Raw genomic sequence first — 9,008 nt, forward strand, 5'->3', positions numbered from 1 at the left:
GACCAGTCCCAGGGGCTCAGGCCTGTAATCACCCCTTTGGGGAAAAGCAACAAGATCTTCCAGAGCTCACCAAGAAGACCTGTCCCAGCCGCATGCACTGAATGAGGCAGGGCTGGGGCACTACGCTGCCAGACCCACGATGGCAATGGGAACCTGGCGAGGCAGCCTGGGGAAACCTGACCTAATGTCACAGCTCTGCTGGCTTGGACCAGAGATCTCCACCACTTCAATCAGCAGCTGGGTGGCACCAAGGGCTGCAGAACCCACCATGGGCTCCTGTACCATCCACCCACACCTGCCTACCCCAAGGGCCTGACCTCCATGCTGCATGGCACCTCACTTTTCATTTTCAGCCCAGTTTGAGAGCTGTGAAAATCCTGGCCATGAGATTTTCTGGCATGATAAATAGTGAAAGGGCTGAAAGAGCTGAGGAGATGCAGGAAGTTACTGGCAGACAGAGGACCTCCAGAGCCTGACAAACTGCTTGTGCCTGGAAGCTCTGCCTGTCCCCACAGTTCTGCCTGCTCTTGTGGAGCAAAAGTCTTAGGGGCAGGTGAGCAATAGGGTAACTGGTTCTCCAGGTGGGTCAAGGCTATCTGGAGAGCAAGGCTGCACATGGTATTTTCACCCCTGCCATGATGGGGATGGCAAAGTGGCAGACTAGGGTGGTTGAGCCCAGGATTTTGTTTAAAAGGAGTGACGAAAGGTATAACCATGCACCAGGACATGCTGGGGGCCGACCAGCTGGAAAGAAGCTTTGCAGAAAAGGCCCTGGTGGACACTAAGCTGAGCATGAGCCAGCAATATGCCCTTAACACAAAAAAGGACAGCAGTATCCTGGGCTGCATTAGGCACAGTACTGCCAGCAGGTCAAGGGAGGTGATCCTTCCTCTCTGCTCAGCACTGGTGAGGCCACACCTGAGAGATTGCAGCAAAGGGCCACTGAGCCTCTCCTCCCTTGAGGAGCAAGACTGGCAGACTGCTAACAACAGATGAGGAGAAGGCTGAGGTACTGAATGACTTCTTTGCCTCAGTCTTCACTGGCAGTCTCTATTCCCACACCTTTCGAGGGGATGGCCTGCAAGATGGGGACTGGAGGAGCAAAGTTCCTCCCACTGTAAGAGAAGATCAGATTCATGACCACCTGAGGAACCTGAATATGCACAAGTCTATGGGACCTGATGAGATGCATCCCAGAGTCCTGAGGGATGTCATGGTTTAGCTGATGGAGCTGTCAAGCCACTTCCATGATATATGAAAAGTCCTGGCAGGCAGATGAAGACCCTGGAGACTGGAATAAGGGAAACATTGCACTCCTTTTTAAAAAGTGTCAAAAGGAGGACCCCGGGAACTACCGACCTGTCAGCCTCACCTCTGTGCCTGGGAAGACCATGGAGCAGATCCTCCTAGAAGCTATGCTAAGGCACATGGAGGACAGGGAAGTGATCTGAGACAGCCAACATGGCTTTACCAAGGGCAAGTCCTGCCTGACCAACCTTCTATGACGGAGTGACCACATCAGTGGACAAGGGAAGAGCTACTGATGTTGTCTATCTGGACTTCTGTAAGGGCTTTGACACAGTCCCCCACAACATCCTTCTCTCAAAATTGGAGAGAGATGGATTTGATGGGGGGACTGTTTGGTGGATGAGGAACAGGTTGGACAGTCACATCCTGAGGGTAGTGGCCACCAGCTCAATGTCCAGATGGAGATTTGTGACGAGTGGTGTCCCTCAGGGGTCCATATTGGGACCAGCACCGTTTAATATCTTCATCAGTGATGTAGACAGAGGGATCGAGTGTACCCTCAGCAAGTTTGCAGATGACACCAAGCTGAGTGGTGTGGCTGACATGCCTGAGGGACGGGGTGCCATCCAGAGGGACCTGGACAAGCTCAAGGAATGGGCCCGTGTGAACCTCATGAGGTTCAAAAAGGCCAAGTGCAACCCCTGGTATCAATCCAGGTGGGGGATGAAGGGATGGAGAGCAGCCCTGATGAGAAGGACTTGGGGGTACTGGGTGATGAAAAGCTGGACATGACTGGCAATGGGCGCTCACAGCCCAGAAGGCCAACCGTATCCTGGGCTGCATCCAAAGCAGCGTGGCCAGCAGGTCAAGGGAAGGGTTCTTCCCCTCTTCTCCGCTCTGGCAAGACCTCACCTGGAGTCCTGCATCCAGCTCTGGAGCCTTCAGCACAGGAAGGACACGGACCTGTTGGAGCAGGTCCAGAGGAGGCCACAACAATGATCAGAGGGATGGAACAGCTCTGGTGTGAGGACAGGCTGAGAGAGTTGGAGTTGTTCAGCCTGGAGAAGAGAAGGCTCTAGGGAGACCTTCTTGCAGCCTGCCAGTATTTAAAGAGGGCTTACAGGAAAGATGGGGACAGACCTCTTAGTAGGGCCTGTTGTGATAGGACAAGGAGTAATAGTTTTAAACTAAAAAAGGATAGATTTAGACCATATCTAAGGAAGAAATTTTTCACAGTGAGGGTGGTGAAACCCTGGCCCAGGTTGCCCAGAGAGGGGGTAGATGCTACATCCCTGTCAACATTCAAGGTCAGGTTCGATGGGACTCTGAGCAACCTGCTCTAGCTGGGGATGTCCCTGCTGATTGTAGCGGGATTGGATTAGATGACCTTAAAATGTTCCTTCCAACCCAAAGATTCTCTGATTCTATGATCTCTCCTATGAGGAAAAGCTGGGAGAGCTGGGATTGTTCAGCCTGGAAGAGAGAAGGCTCAGAGCAATCTTATCAATGATGGAGGGTGCAAATAAGATGGAGCCAGGCTCTTTCCAGTGATGTCCAGTGACAGTACAAGAGGCAATGGGCACAAACTGGAACACAGAAGGTTCCATCTGAACATCAGGAAACACTTTTTTTACTGTGAGTGTGACCGAGCACTGGAACAGGTTACGTAGAGAGGTGGTGGAGTCTTCATCCTTGGAGATAAACAAAAGCTGTCTCACATGGCCCTGGGCAATGGCTCCAGGTGTCCTGGCTTTAGCAGAGGGTTTGGGCCAGATGACCTCCAGAGGTCCCTGCCAACCTCAACTCTCCTTTGTAACCTGCCACACTGCAGCTTGTCCTGGCTGCTCCCCTCCACTCACCCCTCAGCAGCAGAACACCGTCTTGCTCTGGATTAGCTTCCCTGTCCCACAGTGGACAGTCGTTGGCACAACTAGCTGAAGACACCTGCCAGCCAGGAACTCCCCAGAAGCGGCGTGGCTGCCGTGGAATGGCTCCCACCATCACTGTGTGCCTCAATCTCTGCACCGTCCTCTCCAGCTCTTCAGTTCCTACAGCGGCTCTGAAGGGAAGAAAAGAAGGAGATGCAGGTCTGGAGTGATTCAGATGCTTTCCAGGAAAAGGGCAGGAGGGTACTGCCTGTCTGCAGGGTCACACAGAAGAGAAGGCAGCATTGATGCTCAGCCTCTCCCAACCTCCCAAACCCAAAGGCCACATACATCTTGGCCTTCTCAGGCAGTGCTATCACCTTGATTTCTGTTTAAACCACAAATATTTTAAGCTAAGTTGTGAACTCTTATACCTGGCTTGTATTCTACATCCCTTTTGCATGTGTTCCTATATGAAAACCTGTTCATATGAACAGATCTCTCTTTCTTTCTGGTGAAAATTTAATCTCTTGCTTTCCAAGACACTGCGGATCACCAGCAACTTCTGGGTCTCCAGCTGGTCACTGGTCCCATGTCCACCTCCTTCCCTTTTCAGCCACAGCACAGAACACTTTCTGGCCCTACAGACAAGAGCTTGCAATTGTTTTCTTCCGATAAGAGATGCCTGGCAGTGAAGGCAGAAACCAGGAACCTGACAGCCCTGAGCCATGATGGCCTCCCACCAGCTTCTCCCAGCGCACAGACAGCAGTCCTTTCATGTGCACAGCACTCACCTGCTCAGATGCGCTCTTGATGCATGATGGAGATTTGCAGATGCAACACAGCTCCCCTGCAGTCACAATCCACCAGCACTGCAGCTTTGATGCCTGGAAGAGAGCAAGAAGGAGAGTCAGCTCGGGCAGCAGCTCCTGGTGCAAGACCTTCAGAGTGGAGAAGAGCCCTCAGGCACCTCCACCCTCAGCCCTCTGTGACGGGGGAAGCCCATGAACTTTGATGGCCCAGGAACCTCCAGGTGAAGAAGGAAATGCTCCCCATCCCTGGGGACCATGCTCTCCCCACCTCCCTCCCAAGCAGCCCTCAACCAGTGGCTCACTGCAGCAGCCATCTGTAGGAAAGTCACCATCTGTCCCACTGGGCATCCCAAACCAGCAGCGAACACTGCTCTGAAGGCTGGAAATGGCAGGGCCAGGCAGATGAACAAAATCCTCGAAGGGATGCTCAGAGGTACTGAACACCCAAGCACACCCCCCTTCTGGCACCCTGGTCCAGCAAGTTCTGAATCCCATCATCTTGCTGGTGGGCAGCCAGCTTCAGCAGGTCACTCACTGTGCTCGCTGCCTGACCTCGCCTGCCTCAGGAAACAGGCTGTTCTTTCATTACATTTCCAATAAGATTAGTAATTAACAGGCAGTCAGGGACAGTCCCCAAGAGTCAACCAGCCCAAAAGCCACCACCAGCAGTGCTGGGGAAGGGCACTGCCAGCAACCAGCCAGAACAGAGATAGAATACACCAGCTCCCAAGGAGCACTTGCAGCAGGGCAAATCAACACCGTAGCATAACAAACCTCTGGTCCAAAATCTCAACAAAAGCTCTTTGTAAAGATCAACTTCTCCTGGCACCCCACATGAGGCCTGCAACAATGCAGGTAGAAAAGCAAGTGAATGCCCGCAGCTGTGGGCGGATGTTGAGGTGTGAACACACTGTGCTCTGCCTGCGTAGAAGGTTGCTGCTTCCTTCCTCCATCGCTGAGGGAGATTTGTACCACAACTTGTGTGGCACAGTCAACTACTGGGAAGCAATACAGCAACCAGCAGCAAGAGTCAGGATGGTGCAGTGGAAAAAAGCCACATTCTTCCTGCACGTGTCCATGCGGTTTCACCTGCACCCTTTCCTTCTTCCCATGTCCCACAGCCCTTCCCAAATCCTGGTGCAGACAGTTTGAGCCCTTTGCTCCCCAGCGGCAACTGCCTTTCAGGAGAACGGGTCTGTCAGGAGGCTGACATGCTGACACCTCAAATCCATCCCAGCTGAGACCTCAACACCAGTCACCAGGTGATGCCAGCACTAGCCAGTAGTGCACGTGCCTAGCAGAAGGGGCTGCACCATGTTTATCCAGCCCAGATACCGTTGCTTGAAGCATCATGCTGGGAAATGCCAGGATTCCCCAGGCCACTCCAAAAGTGTCTCCAAGTACACCTTGGTACCTCCTTGTACATCCCCCTGGGGGATTGTCCATCAGCCTGGGATGGGGAGCAGCTGGAGCACAGCATTGCTCTTCACCCTCCTCAAGATGCAAGGCGCCATGTCCAGGGGAGGTTCCCATCCACCTTCCCCTAGCCTTGGGGTTTCTCTTTACTGTGTTTCGCTCTGCCTCTCAGGGCAGCTCCTCCCTGCTGAGAGCTCAGCCAGCTCACACCAAGGCTCAGCCTTTTACAGCACCCAGCAGGAGCCCACTGCGCCACTATAGAGCAAGAAAGCACCACAGGCACCAGGGACTCCTGCACCCTAAGCAAAGACAGGGAGACAGCACCTGGTCACCTCTCCCTTCTTCTCCCCTTGAGCCAAGCATCTCCAGACCCCTACTTCTGGCCACCTGGATGGGACAGAGCCAGGTCCAGGTCCTCACCAGCTCAGCTGAGCAACAGCATAAGTACCATCCCCTGGATGCAGCACATGGAGCTCCATGTGCCCAGGCCAAGGGTTTTGCCCCTCCTAAGCCCAAGTGATGGTGATTTTGTCAGTGTTTCAGCCTGTGCTGGTGCTCTGACTCTGATAGGACTTAAGAGCTTTGCCTGATGGGGGAAGCCCAGCCAGAGCTCCTCCTGCTCTCTGCCCTGCTCCTGCCAAGCTCCCAGGCCCCCTCAATCCTCAGAGGACAGGAGGGGCCTTGTGCTTTTGCCAAGGTCTCCAAGCACCTGGCTCTGGAGCTATGCCAGGAACAGTTTTCCTCACTTCCTCCAGCCTAGTGAGGCCTGGGGAAGGGCACTACGCTTCAACAGCCACGAAACACCCGCTGCCAAAAGACCTGCAGGGAGGGAGTGTCTCCCAGGCAGAGACACTGTGTTCCCCAGGGACACCAAGCCACCAGACCCTGATGTGAAACGACACAGCCAGGCTTTGGGGGGGTCAGGGACCTGCTGGTTTCATTCCTATTAGCACATCCAGGGGAACCCAGGATTAACAGACCGTGGTCCCAGTCTGGTGGCAACAGACCAGGAGGGCGGGTGAGGAAGGGTCCCTGGCTAGGCGATGCAGCAGCTGTACCGCATGCTGGGCTGCAACCTGCAAAAGGATCTTAGCAGGCTTACAGTTTTAGCCAGCTTCAGCAGGTACTGGTACAGCTTTCTGTACCCGCCAGAAAGGAAGCAGGATGGGTGCAGAGCAGCTCTGCCAGCCAGCGGGGCATCTGTCATAGGGCAGGACCAGCAGAGGCCTCGGAAAGGAGAGCCTGGCAAGGCTGGCAGCACAACACTGGTGCAAAGAGGAGAGCAAGAGCTGTGCCCAAAGGGGCCATGCTGACCCAGTGGGGATCCATGTGGCTTCCCAGAGCAGACTACCAGCGAGTCAAGAGGACACATGGCCGGTGGACAAGACACTTTGGTCTGGGTATTGCTGCCTGGGGCAGAGAGCCATGCCCAGGGCTGCCAGGGCTGCGAAGGATCCTTGCACCATTTAGACCACAGAAAACCCTAAACCAACCCCAAACTGGCTTTTGCTGCTTTCCTCCCTCCTGCTCTCTCTCCTGGGAAGTGCTAAAGAGACCTTTGCAGCCTCACTGGCAGTGAAGCAGGAACCCTGCAGCCAAGAAAGAGAGGGGTTTTCATTAAAAGATATAATGAATAATCATCCTCAGTACAAGCAGAGCACAAGGCAAGAGAAGAGGCAACAGAAAATGCTGGAAACAGACTGCCTGGAGTGTAAGTCACAGCTCCATTGGCTCTATCTGAACCCAAGGAGAAGGAGTGAACTCTAACCAGTGGGAGTTCAAACCCAGGCACATGCCAAGATCAGAGCTTGAGAAGTGCCAGCAGGCAGAAAGTTTCCATCACAACCCTGAAGGACAGCAGCACCAGCAGCAATGCTGCCACCAGAGAAGGGTTTCTCCACAACTTGACAGATCAGGCATATCACCATCAGGAGAGACACAGACATGTGAGGCTGGGGACCACCTCCAGCACCGTCCATAGGAGAGGGGGCAATCCTGGAGAGAAGATGATTAGAGATTTGCTAGAGGAGCAAACTGTGCCTGGAGGGAAAGACAACCAGCATGAACGTGGCTCTGGCTCTCCCCTGGGATTCAGGCTGGGGAGGAAGGGGCTCACACTTGGTGGAAACAAGGGAGAGAGGGAAGGAGGGAGGGTGGGGGGGAAGCATCCTTGCCCCACTGCAAGGGCAAGTTCTGCTCTCAGAGTTCCTCAGGAGGCCTCCTGCCATGCCAGATTTATGCAGCTGCAGAGTCTTGCTCAGCGCTGGCCCCTGTGCTGATAACAGGGGAGGAAGCTCGAGCCCAGAGAGGAAGGATGGGGCAAGAGGCAGCGCCCATGTTAGGAGTGTGATCTCCTAGAAATCACCAGAGACAGCTTCTACAGCGGCAGACCCGACACCTCCCTCTGCCCTGCAGCACCCGTGTTCGTGAGGTTCTGCTGCTGCCCTTCCTCCCATCCTGTGGGAGGGGACACTGACCAGTGCAGAAGCCCCTGGGAACAGAGCAGCCCTCCCTGCAGGGTGCCTTGCTGGGGCTCCAGGCTGCAGGCAGGCTCCTGAGCTGCTGAGGTCTGCCCAGCGACGTGCAGTGCCTCCCCAGCCCCAGGCACAGGTGCTGCAGGGACGGAGCCCTTCCACTCAGCTGTCCCAGGATAACACAATGAAACGTCTCCCGGGAGCTTGGGGATCAGAGGTCCTGGCCCAGAGCCTTACCCCTGCTCCCTCTGATACCCCACGTCTTGGCACAGAGCACCTCTGCACACCTTACCTGGGTGCCTCGCGTGCAGGCAGCGGCGCTGACAATAGCCTGCAGCTGGGGAGGGGGGCTTGCAGGGTCTGCAGGCAGATCCTACTACGCAACGGCCACCTGTGTACAGCTTTCCCCCATGTCCAACCCCCCCACCAGCCTCCCCTCCATGCACGGCTGCCCCTCTCCCCAGGAGAGCGCAGCCAAAGAATGAAAAGCAGCTTAAAATCCGGCAGGACAATCGGGCAGCTCTCCAGAGCCGGCAGCACCCCCTGCCCACCCAGCACCAGCAGGCTCAAACCTCAGCGATACAGCCCACGGCCGCCCAGCTCCAGCGTTCGACCGGGAGCCCAGGAAAACTGCAGTAGGCAGAGCAGGGAAATCCCATGCAGCAGCCGCTCACGGGGAGGACAGCCCAGGTTGAGGACAGACCTTTGTCTCTGCCTGTCTGTCTCGCTCGCTTGCTGCCGGAGGAGGAAGAGGGGGGCGGTGGGGGACAGTGAGCAAAGATAACACCCCTAGGAGGGATGTCATAGCCACGTTAATCACTTGGAATTCCAGCCAGCGCAGACCCGGGCGCCGCAAATATGGGCAGCAAATGGAGATGCTCAAAGCTCTGAAATAATTGGATCCTTTCACAAGAGCCAAGCCCAGAATCCAGCACAGGAATTCAGTCCCCGCTGGAAGTCGAGAGATCAAATGCACAGAGAGGCAGGCACAGCACAAGCAATCCTCAGCCACCACCGTATCCGGCTCCGCAGCCCCTGGTGCTGCTCTAATCTCAGGTGCCTTCTCAGCAGGAGCGAGGGTACGGGAAGACCGCAGCGGAGAGCCCAAGCCCTCAGAAGAGCCGAGCCGAGGACTGGCCCCTTCCCATCCAACTTACTCCACTTGTGGCAAGGTGCAGAAACGATGTGCCAAT

The sequence above is a fragment of the Phaethon aethereus genome, assembly GCF_964289735.1.
Source record: "Phaethon aethereus genome assembly, chromosome: Z".
Classification (NCBI taxonomy): Eukaryota; Metazoa; Chordata; class Aves; order Phaethontiformes; family Phaethontidae; genus Phaethon; species Phaethon aethereus.